This window comes from Cherax quadricarinatus, chromosome 31 (assembly GCF_038502225.1).
Source record: "Cherax quadricarinatus isolate ZL_2023a chromosome 31, ASM3850222v1, whole genome shotgun sequence".
NCBI classification, from domain to species: Eukaryota; Metazoa; Arthropoda; class Malacostraca; order Decapoda; family Parastacidae; genus Cherax; species Cherax quadricarinatus.
This window is the reverse complement of record NC_091322.1, coordinates 1,643,152-1,663,060: the sequence shown is the minus strand read 5'-3', so window position 1 is coordinate 1,663,060 and position 19,909 is coordinate 1,643,152. Positions and strand designations below refer to the sequence as shown.

The following is a 19,909-nucleotide window of genomic DNA, read 5'->3' as shown; positions in this document are numbered from 1 at the left end:
TGCGGGGTATATATTGTGGGGTATATAATGAAAGGCAGAGGAATGTGAGGGGTTTAGAAGTGTTTGATCTTACATTTAAGGATCACAAGTGTTACTGTAACAACTGCAGGGAAAATTATAGACTTGATGACAAAAATTCAAAATAAAGAGAAACCAAGCCACTGATGCTCTTCAAGTCACTTGGGCTCTCTAGACTGGAATTTCCTGCAAACTTCAGTCTTATATTGTACATTTGGAGAATGTACAGAGAATTTTCAATGCTCATGTTGGTTCAGTTAAGAACCTAAATTATTGTCCTTCTGACAGCTCTCCCAGGAATGCAGATGAGAAAGATGCATCTTAATCTATACCTGGAGAATTCTGAAGGAACTGGTTCCCAGTCGACACGCTGAAACTACTACGTACGAAAGGAAGAGGCTCAGAAAACGTTTTAAAATACCCCCATTGAAAAACAGGGTTTCAACAAGCACACCAAAAGATAAATCAATAAGTGTAAAGATATCGACTTTTCAACATCCTCCTTTTATATACAAAGAAGCTTAGTAACAGACCCCTGGCTGTTTTCAAAAAGGAACTTTTATACGTATATAGCTTCTAATCAGCCAGACTGTAGTGTATGCATTGAAGTACCACTAATTGCTACCATCAGTAGCCTGAACAATCAGGCTAGCAGTTAGGTGGTCTGGTCCGGGAACGTACCGGATAGGGGAGGGTGGAGCGCAGTGTCCCCTGAAACCATAAACAGGTAGTTAACAGATAAGTATTCAGTGGTACCACTTGTTGAAAAGTATTCAGATCTCATTTTGATTTTTTTTTTTTTGTGGCAGCTTGTATTTAGTAACACTAAACAATTTCTTAATGCAGGCTCCTTATACCTGCTGTCACTCTTCACCCAGCAGTAAGTAGGTATCTGGGTGTTAGTAGACTGGTGTAGGTCGCATCCTAGGGGACAAGATTGAAGGACTCCAATGGAAATAAGACGAGTCATCGATGACGCATTGACTCTTGAGTTATTCTGGGTGGCTAACCCTCTTAAAAATCCGAACAAGTCTTACCTTATATTTGAGCCTATAAAATGTGCTTCTCGTATAATATAAATGTGTGTGTACTCACCTAATTGTGGTTGCAGGGGTCGAGACTCAGCTCCTGGCCCCGCCTCTTCACTGATCGCTACTGGATCCTCTCTCTGCTTCCTGAGCTTTGTCATACCTCTTCTTAAAACTATGTATGGTTCCTGCCTCCACTACTTCACTTGCTAGGCTATTCCACTTGCTGACAACTCTATGACTGAAGAAATACTTCCTAACGTCCCTGTGACTCGTCTGAGTCTTCAGCTTCCAGTTGTGACCCCTTGTCCCTGTGTCCCCTCTGGAACATCCTATCTCTGTCCACCTTGTCTATTCCCCGCAGTATCTTGTATGTCGTTATCATGTCTCCCCTGACCCTTCTGTCCTCCAGTGTCGTCAGTCCGATTTCCCTTAACCTTTCCTCGTACGACATTCCCTTGAGCTCTGGGACTAGCCTTGTTGCAAACCTTTGTACTTTCTCTAACTTCTTGACGTGCTTGACCAGGTGTGGGTTCCAGACTGGTGCTGCATACTCCAGTATGGGCCTAACATACACAGTGTACAGTGTCTTGAACGATTCCTTATTAAGGTATCGGAACGCTATTCTCAGGTTTGCCAGGCGCCCGTATGCTGCAGCGGTTATTTGGTTGATGTGTGCCTCCGGTGATGTGCTCGGTGTTATGGTCACCCCAAGGTCTCTCCCTGAGTGAGGTCTGTAGTCTTTGTCCACCTAGCCTATACTCTGCGGTGTGTGTGTGTGTGTGAGAGAGAGAGAGATGGTATGGGGGCTTGAAATTCTGGGCATGATTCTTAACCCCACACATACAAACAGGACCACGGGCGTAAAACCTTCAAGGAATGTGTGAACACACTTCAGACGTGAGAATGTCCGACTGTTGCTCAAACTCACTTTTATGGAGATCCCGAACTAATCTCTGGTTCCACAGTAAAGTAGTTTACATGTCCCGAATTCTAAAGTCAATAAACTTAGAATCCTCTGACAATATTAGAAAAATAGTATCACGAAGGAAATGGAATGGAATGGTAGGGGTTCCATCTGAAGGGCCAGTGTCTATACGGCGTAGCTTTAAGTAGCACTATAATCTACCAACAAAATAACTGGTGCTTACCACCAAGAAAACCACGGATGTGAAAGACTTCCAACGAACGGTTTGCATTTGTGGTGAGTGCACTGAACCTGGGACCAGCTGCACCACTTTACACAATTGTTATCGCTGTCTTCACCTGCGTCACTAAAACATCTGTAAACGCTCCCCCCCCCCCCCACTCTTACGGAAAGTTCCTTGATACTGGTAAGAAATTCTTGATGCAAGGAAATAAACCTATTTTTTCCTCCTTGGATCGAACCTGATTGTCTCCCATTCCCCTCAAGCTCTGTATGAACCCTACGAGTTTAGCACTTTCCGTAAATATAATTTGAACTTTCATGTCAACAAAAGATTTTCCTTTGTTTAATACGCCCTATGTCCCACTTATCTCCTTATGTCCCTAATGTTAATAACTAGATGTATTTAGGACACTGCGTGCTCCTAGAAAGGTATCCTCTTATTGCGTGGCCCCAGTCCCCTGTGCCTTGATGCACGAGACAGGAATAGTGCAGAGTGCGGCAAAAGTTTCTGAACTTGTTAAATATTAGCGTTGAAGATCTGAAGCGAATCAGGAAAAGCATTCACAAGTTATCAAATGCACACCAATCCCAGTTTTTTGGGAACTAAAAGGTCAGATTAGGACATGTGCAGCCCAAAACTGTTTCAAACCTTCCACTTAGAAACACCAGTTTTAAAGACACTGAAGAAAAATTCTCTTTTCTCAAAGAGGCCAATATGCTAAAACACAGCACAAAATTTGAAGTCCCTCACAATTTGAATTATGAAGTTATCGGCGTTAAGGTACTTAGGATAAGACACTCGGAAATTATAGCATGAAACTCGGTATTTCCGTTGTCCATATTTCTTCCAGAAGACAGGCAGATTGGGACCTACACACGCCAATATCAATCTTTTTTTTTTTTTAGTAAGATTGACCAGCATCTAAGGTCTAAGTGCATAGGGAAGTTTTATTTAGGTTTTAGGTACGTATATATATTTTTTTTTACAATGGTCTTGAGGGGGCACAGACGTTATGAGCATATAATAGCGCATTATGTTGATTTGACCTAGGATAACCATGTAAAGTCACACATTGTGACTTCTGACCAGAGACCTTCTCTATTTTACAGAAAAATTTTTTTAGTAAAATAGGCACATGAAAATTCATGCAACCTAAAATCAAGGTGAAGCTTCTGAGGAAAACACATCAACACTAAAAGTTTAAAACCAGCCAGAAGATGTATTCTCCAGGTATTACACAAACTCCAATAAAATTTGCACCACGGCCGAAGCTCAAAAAACAATAATTTCGTAAGTTGCATCAACCATTCAAGATTGAAGCAATTTGGAATTTTTATTTTAATCGAGGGAAAGCGCTAAACATGTAGGGGGGGTCATATAGCGCCTATGGAATGGGAGATAATGAGATTCTAACCAAGAAGTGGAACATAAGTCCAGTTTCTCGGATCAACAGGTCTTCAGCGGCACCATGGCTCCTCCTGGCAGGAGACATACTCTAGTTATATTCTGGGAAATAATACTACATTATCTTGAGATGAGAGGTGACAAAATGAGGCCTACAGACTATTAACAGTACCAACCTTCTTCTAAGTGTGATGCACGAGTGTTGAAATTTTGAAGCCAGTCCGAAGAGGCTTTCGAAAGTTACCGCAAGGAAACCAATTTTGAAAATGGTATATATAAAGTTGAGCAGAAGCACCTGCATTTGTTAATTGTTGCACAAACCTTCACCTAGTAATAGATGACCAGGGTTAAAAATTTGAAGCCGATTGGATAAGATATTCTGAAGTTATGAACGAAAGCCTTGGACTAAATTAGTGGAAGACAAAAATTTACTACCTACCTGACAGGTTCTGGCATAAAATCTTATGAAAATATTCGTCAAAATTAAAAATGCCATAACGCGAGTTTCCAATATTTCTGTTTTCTCTTTTCCAGTTACATTCTATTTAAAACTATACTCTTAAAAAAATTGATACTGTGTTTTTTAAGAAGGTCTGATTGCATATATTTTTTCTTTAAAGATGACAAATCGGCATTACACAGCCCTAGTTTGAACAAAAATAACTTCCAAGTACCACACCAACACTTGCAGTTGATCATAGGAGGCATTCTCTAATTACATGAAAACCAATTTAATTAATAAAATTGGCATGTTAAAATTTACACTGAAGATTTGAAGCCTGTCAGAAAAAATCATTCTCTAGTAATTAATGTGAATCCAAAGTTTCTAGGTTTCTTGCAGTAAAATTTCAAATTTGCACCGAAACTGTCTTAACTTATTGGGCGTCTTCCTTATGGAATGCACAGCGTTAATATTTCAAAGCCGATAAGACGAGATATTTTTCAGTTATTGAATAAAATTGGAAACTAGGGATTTGTGCAGCCTTATTACTACTCGAGCCTTGTTGAAAATTTGAAGCCGACGAGAGGAGGCATTCTCCAGTTATCGCATGGGTTCCAGCAATTCCATGTTTTATAAAGCAATTAGTATATTGCCATGTTTTATAAACTAATTAGTGTATTGCCAAAATTAACTCTTCCACAAACTAAACTCGTACTGTCTTGGCCATAAAATGCATCAGCCATTAAATATCGAAGTCATTCACAAGAGGTAGATTCAAAATATGTTTAACGTGACAAAATTTCACACTATATTACATACAAGATTGGCAAATGTGCACCGACACAACTGAATTTCACTTTGTCATTGTCAAATGAGGAAGCACCTTTTTTTTTTAGGTTGAAGCCAAGCAGCAGAGTTTTAGAAGCTCTACTCTAACAGCTCCGTTCAAGGCAAGCGAAATTGTAGACCTGGAGAGTGTGCAGAGAACCTTCACTGCTCGCAGGCAACAGCGGTACATTATATGCTATACCTGGAAAATTCTAGAAGGATTGTTCCCAAATCTGCACACAAATGCTTCCTCATGAAAGTAAGAGGCTTAGCAGACAGTGCACAATACCCTCTATGAAAAGCAAGGGTGCAGTGAATACGTTAAGGGACAACTCAATAAAAAAAACAGGAAATGAACAAAAGATAAAAACAACAAAATCCACAAACTACTACTACTACATAATAAATATTAGTGATATTTAAGCCTAGCAGTAGGGCCCTCCTCAGAGTAATTAAGTCAGTTTTCACATATGGTTTGCAGCACATTCGTAAGTTAAGGTTAGGGTAGGTTGTCCTATATCCATTAAAAATAAATTGTACCGTAACGTAAAAACTATATAAGACGATAAAAGAAAAGTCTGCGTCGCGAGTAAAAATCTAGCTCGAGCAAATCAAGTCATAATTAAACTGTTTAAGGCACCTTCAACAGTCACCCATTTGCACTTGTGTCCTTTTACTTTACATGTTTTTAAAACAGTGACATAACGTCTGTGGCTAGGAGGACGAGCTGCATAATGAAATGCGTATAAATTCATCTTTGTTAGTGGGTTGCGGGTATTTCCTAAATTTGAGTAGGTCTGTTTTAGGAGACACGCATCAAGGATGGGCAGGAAGTAGTTTTTCCTCGAGGGTGAACTGGCTGTGGTTCCACCGCCTTGACTCTTTGAGGAACTCTTCAAGGCTGCAGCTCCTCTTAGTAATGAGTATATCGTCAGCGTAGCGCAGCCACATGAAAAATGTAGGGATAATGTTAACGAAACCTTCCGTGTTCAGGTGTTTCAAATAGATACTGGCTGCCACCGCACTCGGGTGAAAGGGTGAGTACAAAGGATCCTCGCAGAACTCTGCGAACATAAAGGCACATTTATACTTTCCTCCGAGCATACAGAATTTGTAGCAACGAGTACTTTGATGTAAAATTCTGTTCCAGTTTGGAGACACCTCAGAGTACCCACTTTTTCATTCTTGATTGCAGACACAGAACAACAAATGCTAAACCCAGAGAAAATTCTGAATTTGATACACATTCTCCCTACTGGTTAAACAACCACGCTCGTCACACCTACGCTGCTAAAGAAAAATATCGACGTGGCAGCAATAACCCATAATATCGAGGACCTTACCCACCCCACCCTCCACGGATCTTTCATCAGCACAGCCGATGTTTGCTCCATCCCTGCACAGGATGCGAGTGTTTCGTCGGAGAGACTGCATGTAGCGCTGATGTCACACTTCAGGAACACAAATACGCATGCAAAATACATACCATAAACATTTCATGGGTTATGCACAGAAACTCTCACGCCTGATAGCATGGAAACAAGACTAAATTCAACCTAACATGACAGTGTTAGAAAGAAATATCTGGAAATAGGCGTCATTAGGATATGTGTACTCACCTATATGTGGTTGCAGGAGTCAATTCACAGCTTTGTTTGTGTGTGTGTACTCGCCTAATTGTGGTTGCAGGGGTGGAGACTGCTCCTGGCCCCGCCTCTTCACCGAGTGCTACTAGGTCCTCTCCTTGCTCCATGAGCTTTATCATACCTAATGTGTGTGTGTGTGTGTGTATATGTGTGTGTGTGTCTGGGTTTTAAGGAAATTGATGAAAACCTTACATGATATCGTCGTACAATATCTTGTAAAATGTTCATCTTTTCTTCTTTACTATGAATTGCAAAATTTTAAAAATCTTTATTTTTCCAAAGGTCAGCGTGTGTTATGTTACAAGATGCGTTGCCTGAGGCGACCGGGGCGGTCATCCATGTTATACTGCAATACTGATTGCACTTTATATTTTTAGATGCCTAGTGGTCAGATATTTCACAAACCATAAAATGTGTCTGATAAAATAGTGTTACAGATTTTTGATCGCATCTCCCGTGTAATATAAACACTGTTTCATGGTTTTTTGAAGTTTCACATTTTGTAATTTTTGGTCCCCTCAAGGAAGGTTCCTTGATGTTGGTGAGGGGCTCTTGATTTAGGGAATTGGATTTGTGCTCCAGTTCCCCGAATTAAGCCTGAATGCCTTCCACATCCCCCCCCCAGGCACTGTATAATCCTCTGGGTTTAGTGCTTCCCCCTTGATTATAATAATAATAATGTAATTTTTGATTGGTTTCAGGATATAAAGGTATAGGTACCGACAAGCGGTGGGAGAGAAAATACAATCATTATGACATGTTTATTGGATTTTTTTTTAACCTTAGTCACTCCTCATTTGGAGTGACCAAGGTCACAGGCTCGAGAAGTATCTAATTAATATGTCCTGGTCTTTGCATTTTGTGCCTTCACTGAATGGATTTTGTGAGAGATTGGCTTTAGTTTTCCTGGTAGCTGGTCTTAACGACTTCGTGTTGTAATATCAACGTAAAAATATCTAAACCGTCATGGTGTTCTCACGCTGGGCTGTGAACATGTCACTTGTATTTGTGGTGTTGCAGGCAATATATTTCCTAGAAAGGCTGATAACTTGTGTATCCGCTGGTGAGAAGTAGGTAAGTGCCATGGGAGTGTTGGTGATGGGTGAGAGACAAGCGTCATGGGGGCCATGGAAGTGTTGATGGGAGAGGGGTGTTTTAAGCGTCATGGTTATGAGTCGATCGTGGCAGTGAGGGACGTGACGTAATAGAGCTCACATACGAATTGTTTTTTTGCGGCCAACAGTAACAGCCTGATTGATCAGGCCCTGATGCACCATGAGGCCTGGTCACAGACCGGTCATCCGGGGCGTTGACCCCCGAAACCCTCTTAAGGTATACACCAGGATTATTTAGGGAAAGTCGCACGAGCACATGGTAAAGGTAACTATTACAACCCAGGATTCCAAATGGCCTGTTATCCCGGGTGTAATGGGAGCAAAATAAACACAGCAGAAAAAGTTAAGACTTATATTATCCTTCACCAATTTAGAACAGCAATATGTACACTATGTACAGTGATAAGTATAGTGCACTCCACGGTTAAGCAAGGCAGAAATAGAAGCCACAAGATAGCAGACCGTGCTTCAACCAGCTCTAGAATGGGAATGACAAGGGCAGACAGGAGAGCGGTACCCACAACCTCTGCGATTGCCAAAACCATCTTATTGGCTAGAACCTGGTCACTAGTTGAACGACGGGGCCCCATCATCAACTCTTAGCAACCTGGTTCGCTGGTTGGGGGAGATAGCCTGTAAATGAGGGTGTACATGCGCCGAATAAAGGTTACGTACTCTTTGCATGCCTCACCCCCACCCCGAGAAGGCTCAGGATTAGGCTGCCACCTCCCAGTGGTAACCGTGCCGCCATGGCACAAAATAATGGGACCGCCTTTCCTCTCCACCATCCAACTCTTAGATAGAGCTCAGCTTTTCTCGTGACCAAAAGCCAAACCCTAAACTTAGAGTGAGACAGCAGTCAGACAGGCTAGCATAGGTCCAAGATACAGGCGGACGGTAGCCCGCATCCCCTCACTAAAAAAAAAAAAAAAAAAACCCACACCAGGGGATAAAAAAAAGCGTGAAAAGGGGTTACCACAAATAACATCCTAACCTAAATAAATAAAAATATTAGACTAGATAAAGAGTCTGCCAACGTTTTCTTTGCCGGCAATATATTTAATTCTGAGTGAGTATGGTTGCAGTCTTAGCGTCCAGCGCATGAGCCTTGTGTTGTGGTTCTTCATGGCTTGGAGATATACTAGAGGATTGTGATCACTGTAGACCGTGACCACCTGCGATGTCTGGCCCACATAAACATCGAAATGCTCCAAAGCCAGTACCATCACGAGGGCTTCTTTTTCAATGGTAGAGTAAGCCCTCTGATGTGGCTGGAACTTGGCTGAAAAGTATGCTACAGGCTGCAACTCATTCTCGTTTTGTAATAGTACTGCCCCAACCCCAGACTCACAAGCATCAACCTGTAATGAAAAAGATTTGGAGAAGTCTGGAGACAAGAGAATGGGTGCAGTACACAATAATCTTTTTTAACTTCATACTTGACCGGATGACCCAAAGAGGATTTACCCATGGCTGCCTCAAAAGCGAATTTTAAAGAAGGGTCCTTTCGTTGTTCCTCCCAGAAGGACAGTCCCTCGGGCATGGAAACAGACATCTGGCAATCCTGCAACCTGGGAATAGGAAGGCTTGATCGGGGTCTGTTCACTTTATTTACGAGGCTCCGGCCGGTGTGCCTCATAAAACAACGTGGCTATTCCGAGATCGGAGTCGTCCAAGGATAGGTCAACATTCTCTCCAGACAACCCTTGGGATGTTGCCTGAGTTATGGCCAACACCGGAGAATTAATCATTATAGGTTCAGGACACGAACTAACAGTAGTAATGTTATTACCCAGTAATAACATGGCATCTTTCATGGGAAATCCTTTTGAGACACCTACAGTCAAGTACCCAGTGTAATATTTGCACAGTACATAAATTTTATGCCAAGGAACAGAATATATAGTTCCTCCAAATGCTTCCAATAAAACAGGAATTCAAGGAAGTGTTCTCTGAAAGGGGTAATATTCCTTCTCTTACAAGTGAGCAATATGCTCCAGTATCTCTAAAGGTCTTTACTTCAGTTGTTTCTGAGTTTTCCTGAAGGGAAATAAGACTCGTGCAATAATAAGGGGCCATACCTTTTTCTACTTCTCTAGGGGACATGTTACTAGGGATATTAGAGATTTTCCCAATGGGTTGGGGTTTATGGGGGCAGTTGGGACGGATGTGACCTACTTTGTTGCAGAGGAAGCAGACAGGCTTGCCCTTTACTCCCTGCTGACGTTGCAAATGGTGTCGTTCTGGCTGGTGTCTCTCTGGATACTGTTGTCGAGATGCACCATGAGTAGTTTGCCTCTCCGCAGGTGGACCATATGTTGAGAAGCGTGGCTCACCAGGTGACTTAGTTGGCTGACGTAGACGTTCTCCCTCCGGCTGGCACTTCATTCTCCAAGGTTGACGATCTCTGCTCATGCCAGGCTGTTGAAAAGAGACGGGACCGCTCGGACAAGGAGCGGTTAGTTTCGAAGGTATCAGCAAACCTGGCTGTCTCCAATGCAGTGGTTAAGTCACGATCCTGCAGAAAGACTCGAACCTCTGGTCCCACAGACTCCAGCAGGTTATCAATCAGAATAAGCTGTACCAGCTGTACCTCCTGCTTTATACCAGCTGGTAAAAGCTTTGGTTTGCTGTCTCACAAAGTCCACTAGGGATTGACCAAGCTGCCGCCTGCTTAATTTAAAAAGTTTACGGTATTTGGCTGGGATACATGTATATGCTCCCAACACTGTGGTCTTCACTACTTGATAATCAGAAAATTCAGCGTCATTTAATACCGACATAAATTCCTGTGCCTTTCCCAATAATGCTGTATGAACCAACGATGCCCAATGCTGTTCCGGCCACCTCAAGGCTCGAGCCTGATTTTCGAAGCTTTCGAAAAATTGTTCTGGTTCGGCCTCATTGAAGCGGGGAACAAACTGTACTGCTTTTTGTAAACTAAAATCATTTACAGAATGCGAAAACTGCCTCCTCTCTCTTTCCCTATCAAATTCTTCCCTTGCGAATGCTCTGTTCCCTAGTTTGCTCAAGATTGATTTTTGCCAGCTCAAGTGCCAACGACGCTGATTCACCCTGAGACAACCCAGCTGCACTATACTGACCATTTTGCTCCGTAGGTGTATCTTCCTCCTGCGAGAACATTGTAGTTTTTGCTCTAGCTCCCGTAGAGGGAGGAGTCTGATGTGCCATCTCCTCTTCTATAAGTTTGTCAGCAATCAGTGAACGCAGTTGCGCAGCTGTGAGAGTGAGTTTGTATTTAATGCCAATGGAACGAGCAATTTGCGAACAACGCTGTAGGGACAATTTAGGTAGCTTATGCAAAGTATATGCCGACACCAGACGTCTGACTCGTCTAGGTGGCATAAGTTATTCGCTATGCACAGTACGATTGCAGAATACCCCAACGTAACACGTTAATTTGCAGAACACGCTTAGCTATGCACAGTACGATTGCAGAATACGTATACAAGCAAAGCCGACTGCAAAATTCTCCACACCGAACAGGCTAGTAACAACTGACACGTAAAATTTGTAAAGCAATGCCAGACAGCTACACTGTTCAAAAGATTGACCGTAGCGAAGCGAGCACACCGAACAAGCTAGTAGCGAGCTGTTGAACGATCACACAATAGCAAGACTGATCATAACAAAGCAACTGACACGCAAAATTTGTAAGGCAATGCCAGACAGCAAGCTGCACAATGTTCCTGCTACGAGCTTCACCATAAGCTCAACCGTTTCTCTAAGTCCAGCTCTAGCTCTCGGACAGGCTACCCATATTACAACCCAGGATTCCAAATGGCCTGTTATCCCGGGTGTAATGGGAGCAAAATAAACACAGCAGAAAAAGTTTAAACTTATATTATCCTTCACCAATTTAGAACAGCAATATGTACACTATGTACAGTGATAAGTATAGTGCACTCCACGGTAAGCAAGGCAGAAATAGAAGCCACAAGATAGCAGACCGTGCTTCAACCAGTTCTGGAATGGGAATGACAAGAGCAGACAGGAGAGCGGTACCCACATAACCTCTGCGATTGCCAAAACCATCTTCTTATTGGCTAGAACCTGGTCACTAGTTAAACGACGGGGCCCCATCATCAACTCTTAGCAACCTGGTTCGCTGGTTGGGGGAGATAGCCTGTAAATGAGGGTGTGTACATGCGCCGAATAAAGGTTACGTACTCTTTGCATGCCACAGTAACCATCCTATTTAGGGAAAGTCGCACGAGCACATGGTAAAGGTAACCATCCACACTCAGGCTACCGACTCAGACGGTTACCACTCGTTTACCTGGAGAGAGTTCCGGGGGTCAACGCCCCCGGCTACTATTACTACTACTATTACTACTACTACTATTACTACTAGTACTATTACTATTACTACTGAGAATTAAAAGGCACACTACCGTGACTGGAACAATGCACAAATAACCCGCACATTGAAAGAATTATTATTTTAATAAAAAAGAAGCGCTAAGCCACAAGGACTATACAGACATTGAAAGAAGCTTATGACGACGTTTCAGTCTGACTTGAAACATTACCTAGTCGGACCGAAACATCGTCATAATTTTTTTATGTAAGGGTTATCTTTGTATCATAATTATTATTTTAATTTTTATTGGGAAGCACTAAACCATTCTTATATACCTGACTTATCATGAATTGAACAACGAGTTCTGTCAGCAAAGAGAACACTAGTCCTCCGTGGGTAGAAAGTGAGACAATGAATGGTCGAGTTGATTAAATATATAATTAGAAAGTCATGTATATCGCCGAGTGAAACCCTAGCTATTATTAGCACTGAACCTGACTGAAGGTCTCCTCGGGTACTCGCCGATGGACCACTGAACACTGGAAGTGCTGTTGCTGGATCAGCGCGTACTCTACGAAAATGATAATGTTTATTTCCATGCAGAGCTTACAGTGTGTGGGTTACATATAAAATATTAATTACAAAGAAGTCCACTGGCATGCCTTGGCATTTCAGGCAGACAAGAATTTGTCAGGTATATTGAAAAGTCTGTAAAAGTTCAAGATTGTATATTATAAATGAATGAGTTAGAGGATTAACGAAACAATATCTTTGAAAAATGTCATTGCAGTTTATAGGATGCAGCACCAAGCCATCATTCCAGCCATGATTCCTGTCTGTTTTTGATGCACGTAAATTGAATACCAAAGTTGAAATGAAGACAAGGATCGACTTTGTATGGAGTATTTTCGGTTTCACTGTTAGCCTCGTATAGCCCGAACTCCAGAAATTTCAGTAACATTTTACGTTTTTTTTTTCTCCGATAATTTTTAGAAAATTACCACTTTTCCACAAAAAAAATAAAATGTAAGTGCTTAAGAGCATTCATTTAGAGTGAAGCGAGCCTAAAGTTGCAGATTAAAAAAAATTGAATACCGTATGACATAAGAAAGATAAAAATGAAAGAAAATTAAGAAATACTTGTGAAGATTGTGTTAGTCTCCTGCTGACAGCGGGCACGAGAGAACTGATGAACTGGTAGCAATACCAGTACAACGAAATAAAGAATACAGGTTTGGATGGTACAGTGGGCAGGTTACAAAAATGTTTCCTGGTACAGTGTGCTGCACCCAAATGGTACAGTGTGCTGTTTCACCCAGATGGTACTCTGTATGCTGCTCCACCCTGATGGTAGTGTGTGCGCGACTTAACCCAGATGGTACACTTCGCTACATCATACTCACTGTATCAGTTTTCTTAATTGTGCAATTGGATATAACTGAATTCAAGGACTCGCATGTCATCATCCTTCGAGTACGTGTAGATCTAGTATTGCACGCATTCTTTCCCGGCCTGTGTCATCTCTGCTATCCGCGAGCATTGGAAATACTGGTCTGTCTTGCTAATGCACATTTTCCTAAATCAGTTATTTTTATGTGCAGAGCATAGGGCAGGCGAGCCCGATGGATTGTCTTGGAGTGGCAGCTCAGCCAAGTTATCAGAGTGACTCCTAACAATATCGGGAGAATTTAGGACGTGCCAGACTCACACTCAAGTTACCCGTCACTGACTTTCACAAATATGTTAGACTCGCAGGGGTTCTTACCCATAGGTATTAATACCCCTTTGGGGACCGGGACTAGATCTCTGAACAGTTTAAAAAAAATTGTTAGATTAGAATAAACTATCACATGTTCTGTTCCTAGCTATTCATATGTAAAGCAAAACTAAGCTATTGACATCTTTTGAAGTCATACTGGTACCTAATAGAACTAATGATGGTGATTTCGACAGTCTGGCGAAGTGGTTATGGGGACATATTGGGCAATTTACTCGGGGTCTGTAATCGTAAAAAGGTTAAGTACCCCCTGTGTTAGAGAGTGAGGAAAATTAATGAATAAATGATAGTACATAGTTCAACAGTGTGCATGACGTTGATGTGTTTTGTATATCATGAAGCATGCACTTATTTAAAAGATTCTCTCATTTAAGACAGTAAGCAGACAGAAAATAATACTGTCCAGGAACGTAAGTAACAAATACGAGGAGAAGAAGAGTACTAGGAGGACAATAAGGAGAACAAAGAGGAGAACACATGATGGTTGAGGAGCCACTAAGTCAGTAAGAGCGGCAGTGTCCGCGTAATACGCTGTGATGGAATTAAATTTCTGCAGAGAAGTCGACCTCCCTCACAGCAATAAAACATTAGTAAAGAGACGTAGACAACAAGGAGACTGATGGTGAGGCACTGGCTCTTGTTGACAACACTCTCAGCTTGCATGAAGCACTGGCTCTTGTTGACAACACTCTCAACTTGCATGAAGCACTGGCTCTTGTTGACAACACTCTTAGCTTGCATGAAGCACTGGCTCTTATTGATACTCTCAGCTTGCGTGAAGCACTGACTCTTATTGATACTCTCAGCTTGCATGAAGCATTAGCTCTTATTGATACTCTCAGCTTTCATGAAGCACTGGCTCTTATTGATACTCTCAGCTTGCATGAAGCACTGGCTCTTATTGATACTCTCAGCTTGCATGAAGCACTGACTCTTATTGATACTCTCAGCTTGCATGAAGCACTGGCTTTTATTGATACTCTCAGCCTGCATGAAGCACTAGCTCTTATTGATACTCTCAGCTTGCATGCAGCATTGGCTCTTATTGATACTCTCAGCCTGCATAAAGCACTAGCTCTTATTGATACTCTCAGCTTGCATGCAGCATTGGCTCTTATTGATACTCTCAGCCTGCATGAAGCACTAGCTCTTATTGATACTCTCAGCTTGCATGAAGCACTGGCTTTTATTGACGCTCTCACCTTGCATGAGGCACTGGCTCTTGCTGACGACACTCAGCTTGTATGAATGGCTGTTGTTGACTCTCAGCTTACATGAGGTACAGACTTGTTGACGACACTCTCAGCTTGCACGAGGCATTGACTCTTGTTGAGAACACACTCAGCTTGGATGAGTCGCTGTCTGTTGTTGAGATAGATCTTAGCTTGGAATCTGTCACGGGGTATTAAGAGGGATTGCCACAGTCTCATGACTTAACTGGCTCCTACAAACTCCTCTTCAAGACGTAGAAAGTCATTTTATTCGCTTTACTCTGTGATCTGAAGTTTCTACCACTGAAGCTTAGTTGTAGAACGTTCGGCTGCCAACCGAAAGGACCCAAGTTTGATTCCTAGCCATGACGTTAGATATATGTGTAATTCTCCCTAAACCTTGTGACCCCATTCACCAGCAGTAGATAGATACAAAGGTCTACCTTTGTGGGTAGTGTCTCTGGGTAGGGTAACAGCTTTTAAGCTGTAAATTAAACAGAGTAAAACAACAACTAAGTTCAGTATCTGTATTCAAGACTCGGTTTGTATAGGAAGTTAATGTTTTTTTCAGAAGCCGTTAGTAAAGCCGGATGTGTTAACTCAAACCAAGTGTTATGACTCCAGCGATATTAAGATGAGAAGAGGGTAAATATAGATGTGATGTACAGCTGTAAATGAAACTGATATGCATGATTGATGCTTTGGAGGATTTTAGCGATAAATGTGTGTGTGTTTTGCGTTTGTGCCTTGGTCAACACAAGACTAGTAGTCGCAGACAATACAGTAGTTACAGTTAACGAACTATTGTTGAGACGGATTTTCAGGTTTGTAGGTCAGCAGTTGCGGTTTCCCTGTGTCAAGCTCCTCTCAGGCCGTCATACTGGGCGTACGTCGATACACTGGAATGGGGGTAAGGTTCGCCTACCCTTTGTAAAGTATACAAATTATGCATTTCTGAACATACTCCGATATCAATTACCATACGTGGCCATTAGTACTTCATCCTAGCCTGTTGGATAGCTCAGTTCCTGGTAGGATGTGGCACTGTCACGTCGTGAACTAGCTGCTAAACTACACCCACTAAGAAGTTATTGATTACTAACTGATGACCTACACAACTGAGAGTACTTATAGAGGGTCACTAAATTTGGAAAAGAAAGAAAAAGTTGTTAATGAATCACTGTAACCTCTCATCACTATATAATGGTCTGTGGTTTATCTTTAATCACATTTATGATTTAATAAATTAAAGGGAATCAGATAACCGCGACTTGACTAAATGTAAGTACATGTACTGAACTTGTGCTACCCCACTGTTAAGAGATGAGAATGCTGCACAACAGTTCCTCCTCTGCCACCATACTGTCGCCCAATTATTGACTCACGATCTGCTAGACTGGTAGGCGACGCTGCCTCTGAGGAAGTGCTTGCTCTGGCTCCCAGGAATCAGCCTAAACTACGGTAAACGACATATGGATATCAATGCACATGTTTACCTTCACAATAACCCCCAAATATGTATACTGCTTGAAACGAAGTACACACCGTATCTCATGCAGTATGCAATATGCAAAACCACCACTGTGGAAAAAATAGTGAACTTTCAAGGGTTTTCGTGATTTCTCGCATTATCAAGGCCGAGAAAGTTATATCAAGGAGGTCTATGGTTGAGAGAAATATAATTGAATCAAGCTTCATAAAAAATTGCATTGATTTTAATATGAATAATAATTTAGGGTTATACAAATTAGATTCATTTATAATTAATAAAATTAGTTAAGGTATGCACGACAAGTCCTTGACACTCCCACGTGCATCATACTGAGACTGGTATAAGGTTGTATGTGAGGTGACATCTCAGCCTTATAAGCCTACTGTTCAATTATTTTTACTGCTTTTCGTGTTAATAGCATGCAGTAGACAGTTTACGATATTTTATTGATAATGTCCCTGGTATACGAAACTAATTCTCAAATAAAGGCCCTAAACGGCACAGTGTCTTAACATACGCATCGGTATATTCTATCAGTGATATATTCATCTCAGTACTCACATACCAGAGGTGAGGACAACTGGGAGCAGCTCTCGTGTAATAAATAAATCGATATCAGTGGATTTTTACGAAGTTATTAATGAGCCATCGAGTAGTATGATTAAGACCAATGTCAGATGATATCCTCTAGCGAATATGAAACCAACCACCAGTCTGGCGAGAACATGACAAGACTATGTAGAATTTTTTGTAGCGGCCGGGGTCACGACGATCACGATAGTCATAACTCACTATCTGGCTAAGAGTTAATATTAGAATATATAGAACACACAACTTTGGGAGTGTAAATTATCAGATTGTTCACTTCCGAAATAACGGATGATGTTTTGTTTAAACGTTTACTTTATGACTTACAAAAGGCGAGATGTGAAAGCGAATTGGAACCACAGTCAAATGGTTGTATCTTGTGTTATTAAGCTTTTAAGAGCTAGTGAAAGTTGTCCGAGGGAAAGTTAATTAAGTTTACGAAGTATAGAAGCTGACTTTGTGGTGCTAGAGGTAATATGTTTAACCTTTGTGCTTTTATTATGAAGATTTCTAGATAAAAATCATAGTATCCCATTGGTTGGTTATCTTGTATTTACATCCCCGCTAACTGTTGTTCCTGTATATACAGTCAGATATGTCAGCTTGCTATGTAGAATGTTTCAGATTCCTGTGTCTGGATCAAGACCCTTATTTAATTTCATTTGTTTAGATCTCTACATCTAGTTCCATACAATGTTATTAGTAAATTTTCAGTACATTTTTAGAAGCACCTGTAGCCTTTTGGTATTCGTCCACATCCGGGGGTCCCAAACTGGGGTACACATACCTCCAGTGGTACGTAAAGGTATTTTCAGATATGGCACTCCAGTGAGTTATTATAACCTGATGGTTTATTATCGTTGGTGTTGGGTTTTTTAATGAATTATATTCAGTATGTTATAGTTATATTATTATTATTATAATCAAAAAGAAGCGCTAAGCCACAAGGGCTATACAGCAGTTATAGTTATAGTAACATGACAACCATCCTGTGTGATGGAACATGACAACCATCCCACGTAACTGTTGTAATGGGTATGCTTAACCTAGTTGGCGTTCTAGTCTTGCATTCCTTCTAATCTTGTGAACTCTGAAAATGAATCAACCTTCTTAAATAAAGTGCATTTCAGTGGTATACTTACACAGAAGTATATCAGGATATTATAAAAATGTAAGTAGTCAGTGTGTTGGTTAAGGGTCAGCAGCACCAGTGGTGCCTCTGCTTCACGGAGCCAGGTGAACGTTGCTCTCACACTTAACATTTCCCACAGTGAACCTGTTGTGTGCATCATTAAGACCGAATTTCATGCAAGGCTCTTCGTGGAGGATGACTTCAGGACGAGTGTCACCAGCAGCCAGTATTGAAATTCTGGCTTTGAATAAGCAGACATATCCTTCACACTGACTTTTCCAGGGGGCTAAGACAAGTAAATATCTCGTTTTCTAATTATATTTGCAGTTTATACCTAAATTAGCATCTTTTATTTGCTTGTGTATCGTGTATATGCTTCCTTCACTAATATGAAGGGTAATTTTTGCAAGTATCTTTACCGCCATGTTGCATATGTATTATAAAAGTAACAGTGTTTGTATGAATAAGTTATTATTATTATTACAATCATAACTAAGTGCTAAACCCACAAGGGTAATACAGCGCTGTTGTATGAATAGAGTTTCCCATAGGAAAGTTTTCCCTATAGGAACAATACTCTTACACAGCGATGTTCCCCTAAATTTTAGAAGAGTATTGATCTACTTGCATGTCATTATTTGAAGAAAGTTAATTTTCATATCTGTACCAAGGTGTACGCTGATGTTGGTAGTGTCAGCGGGAGTACACCATCGACAGGAGTTTGGAAACCACTGCTCTCCAGATATTTCCCTCGTATTTTAGTGTCACCAGTCTATGAGCTACTGTTACTGTGTATTCTTATACTAATATCAATAGTGCATATCGTGGACAAGTGTCCTAAAGGGTGAGCCCTGAAGCACTCCGCTAGTGTATCTGAAAAGTGGCAGAGTGAAGGACGACCTGGTGCATGTGTACCAGTGCATGAAAGGAGTTTAATAGACATATTTTTTTAAACTATATATATATATTGTGTGTGTGTGTGCAATAAGATTACAGTAAACTGGTAATATCACAATATGTAAAACAACCACTCTGAAAGAACAGCGAAATTTTATTAATTATAAATGAATCCAATTTATATAAACCAAAAGAAATATATTATTTTAAAAAACTGACAGTTGGAAAACTGTTGGTTTTCTCATCAATAATTTGAGAGCTTTACGTATTTGTAGTCCAGAGTTCATAGATGAAGAAATATCCAAAATTTATGAAATAGCTAATGATCTAAAATACCCAAGAAACGTAACTAATAAATCTTTTAAAACTGCTCGAAATACTTTTTACAATCCAAAAAGGGACACCCAACCGTATTCAACTAATAACATGTTGGTTCTCCCTTATCATGAAAACTTGGTTGATATGCCTTCTCTTAAGATTTTTAATATTAAAGTTGTATTTAAAAATCTTGATACAGTCCAGAAAAGACCTTTGATAAAGACCCCCCCCCCAAAAAAAAAAAAATAATGCTGACGGGTGTGTGTATAAGATTCCTTGTAAAATTTACGATAAAGTTTACGGTCAAACTGGTAAAAGTCTCGAACTGAGATTAAAACAATACAAATATAGCATTAGAACTGGACAAGATTCTAATGCTGTATTTATTCATGCGAGAGATTTTATCCATCCAATTTCTCTTCAAAAGGCTGAGAAAGTTGTAGCAAGCAAATCCATGGTCGACAGGAATATATAGACCAAAAGAATATGAATATTTCTTTTGGTCTATATAAATTGGATTCATTTATAATTAATAAAA

General features: G+C 40.8%; 1 long non-coding RNA gene across 1 annotated transcript in view; it reads left to right on the top strand.

Annotated features, from left to right (window-relative positions):
- The window catches only part of LOC138853461 (uncharacterized), a 346,452-nt gene extending 327,408 nt beyond the window's left edge, over positions 1-19,044 (top strand). Inside the window, exons 3-4 of the long non-coding RNA XR_011392638.1 lie at positions 18,296-18,451; positions 18,828-19,044. This is a non-coding gene — a long non-coding RNA (uncharacterized lncRNA). The remainder of the gene's footprint in view (positions 1-18,295; positions 18,452-18,827) is intronic.
- Positions 19,045-19,909: the final 865 nt, after the last annotated feature.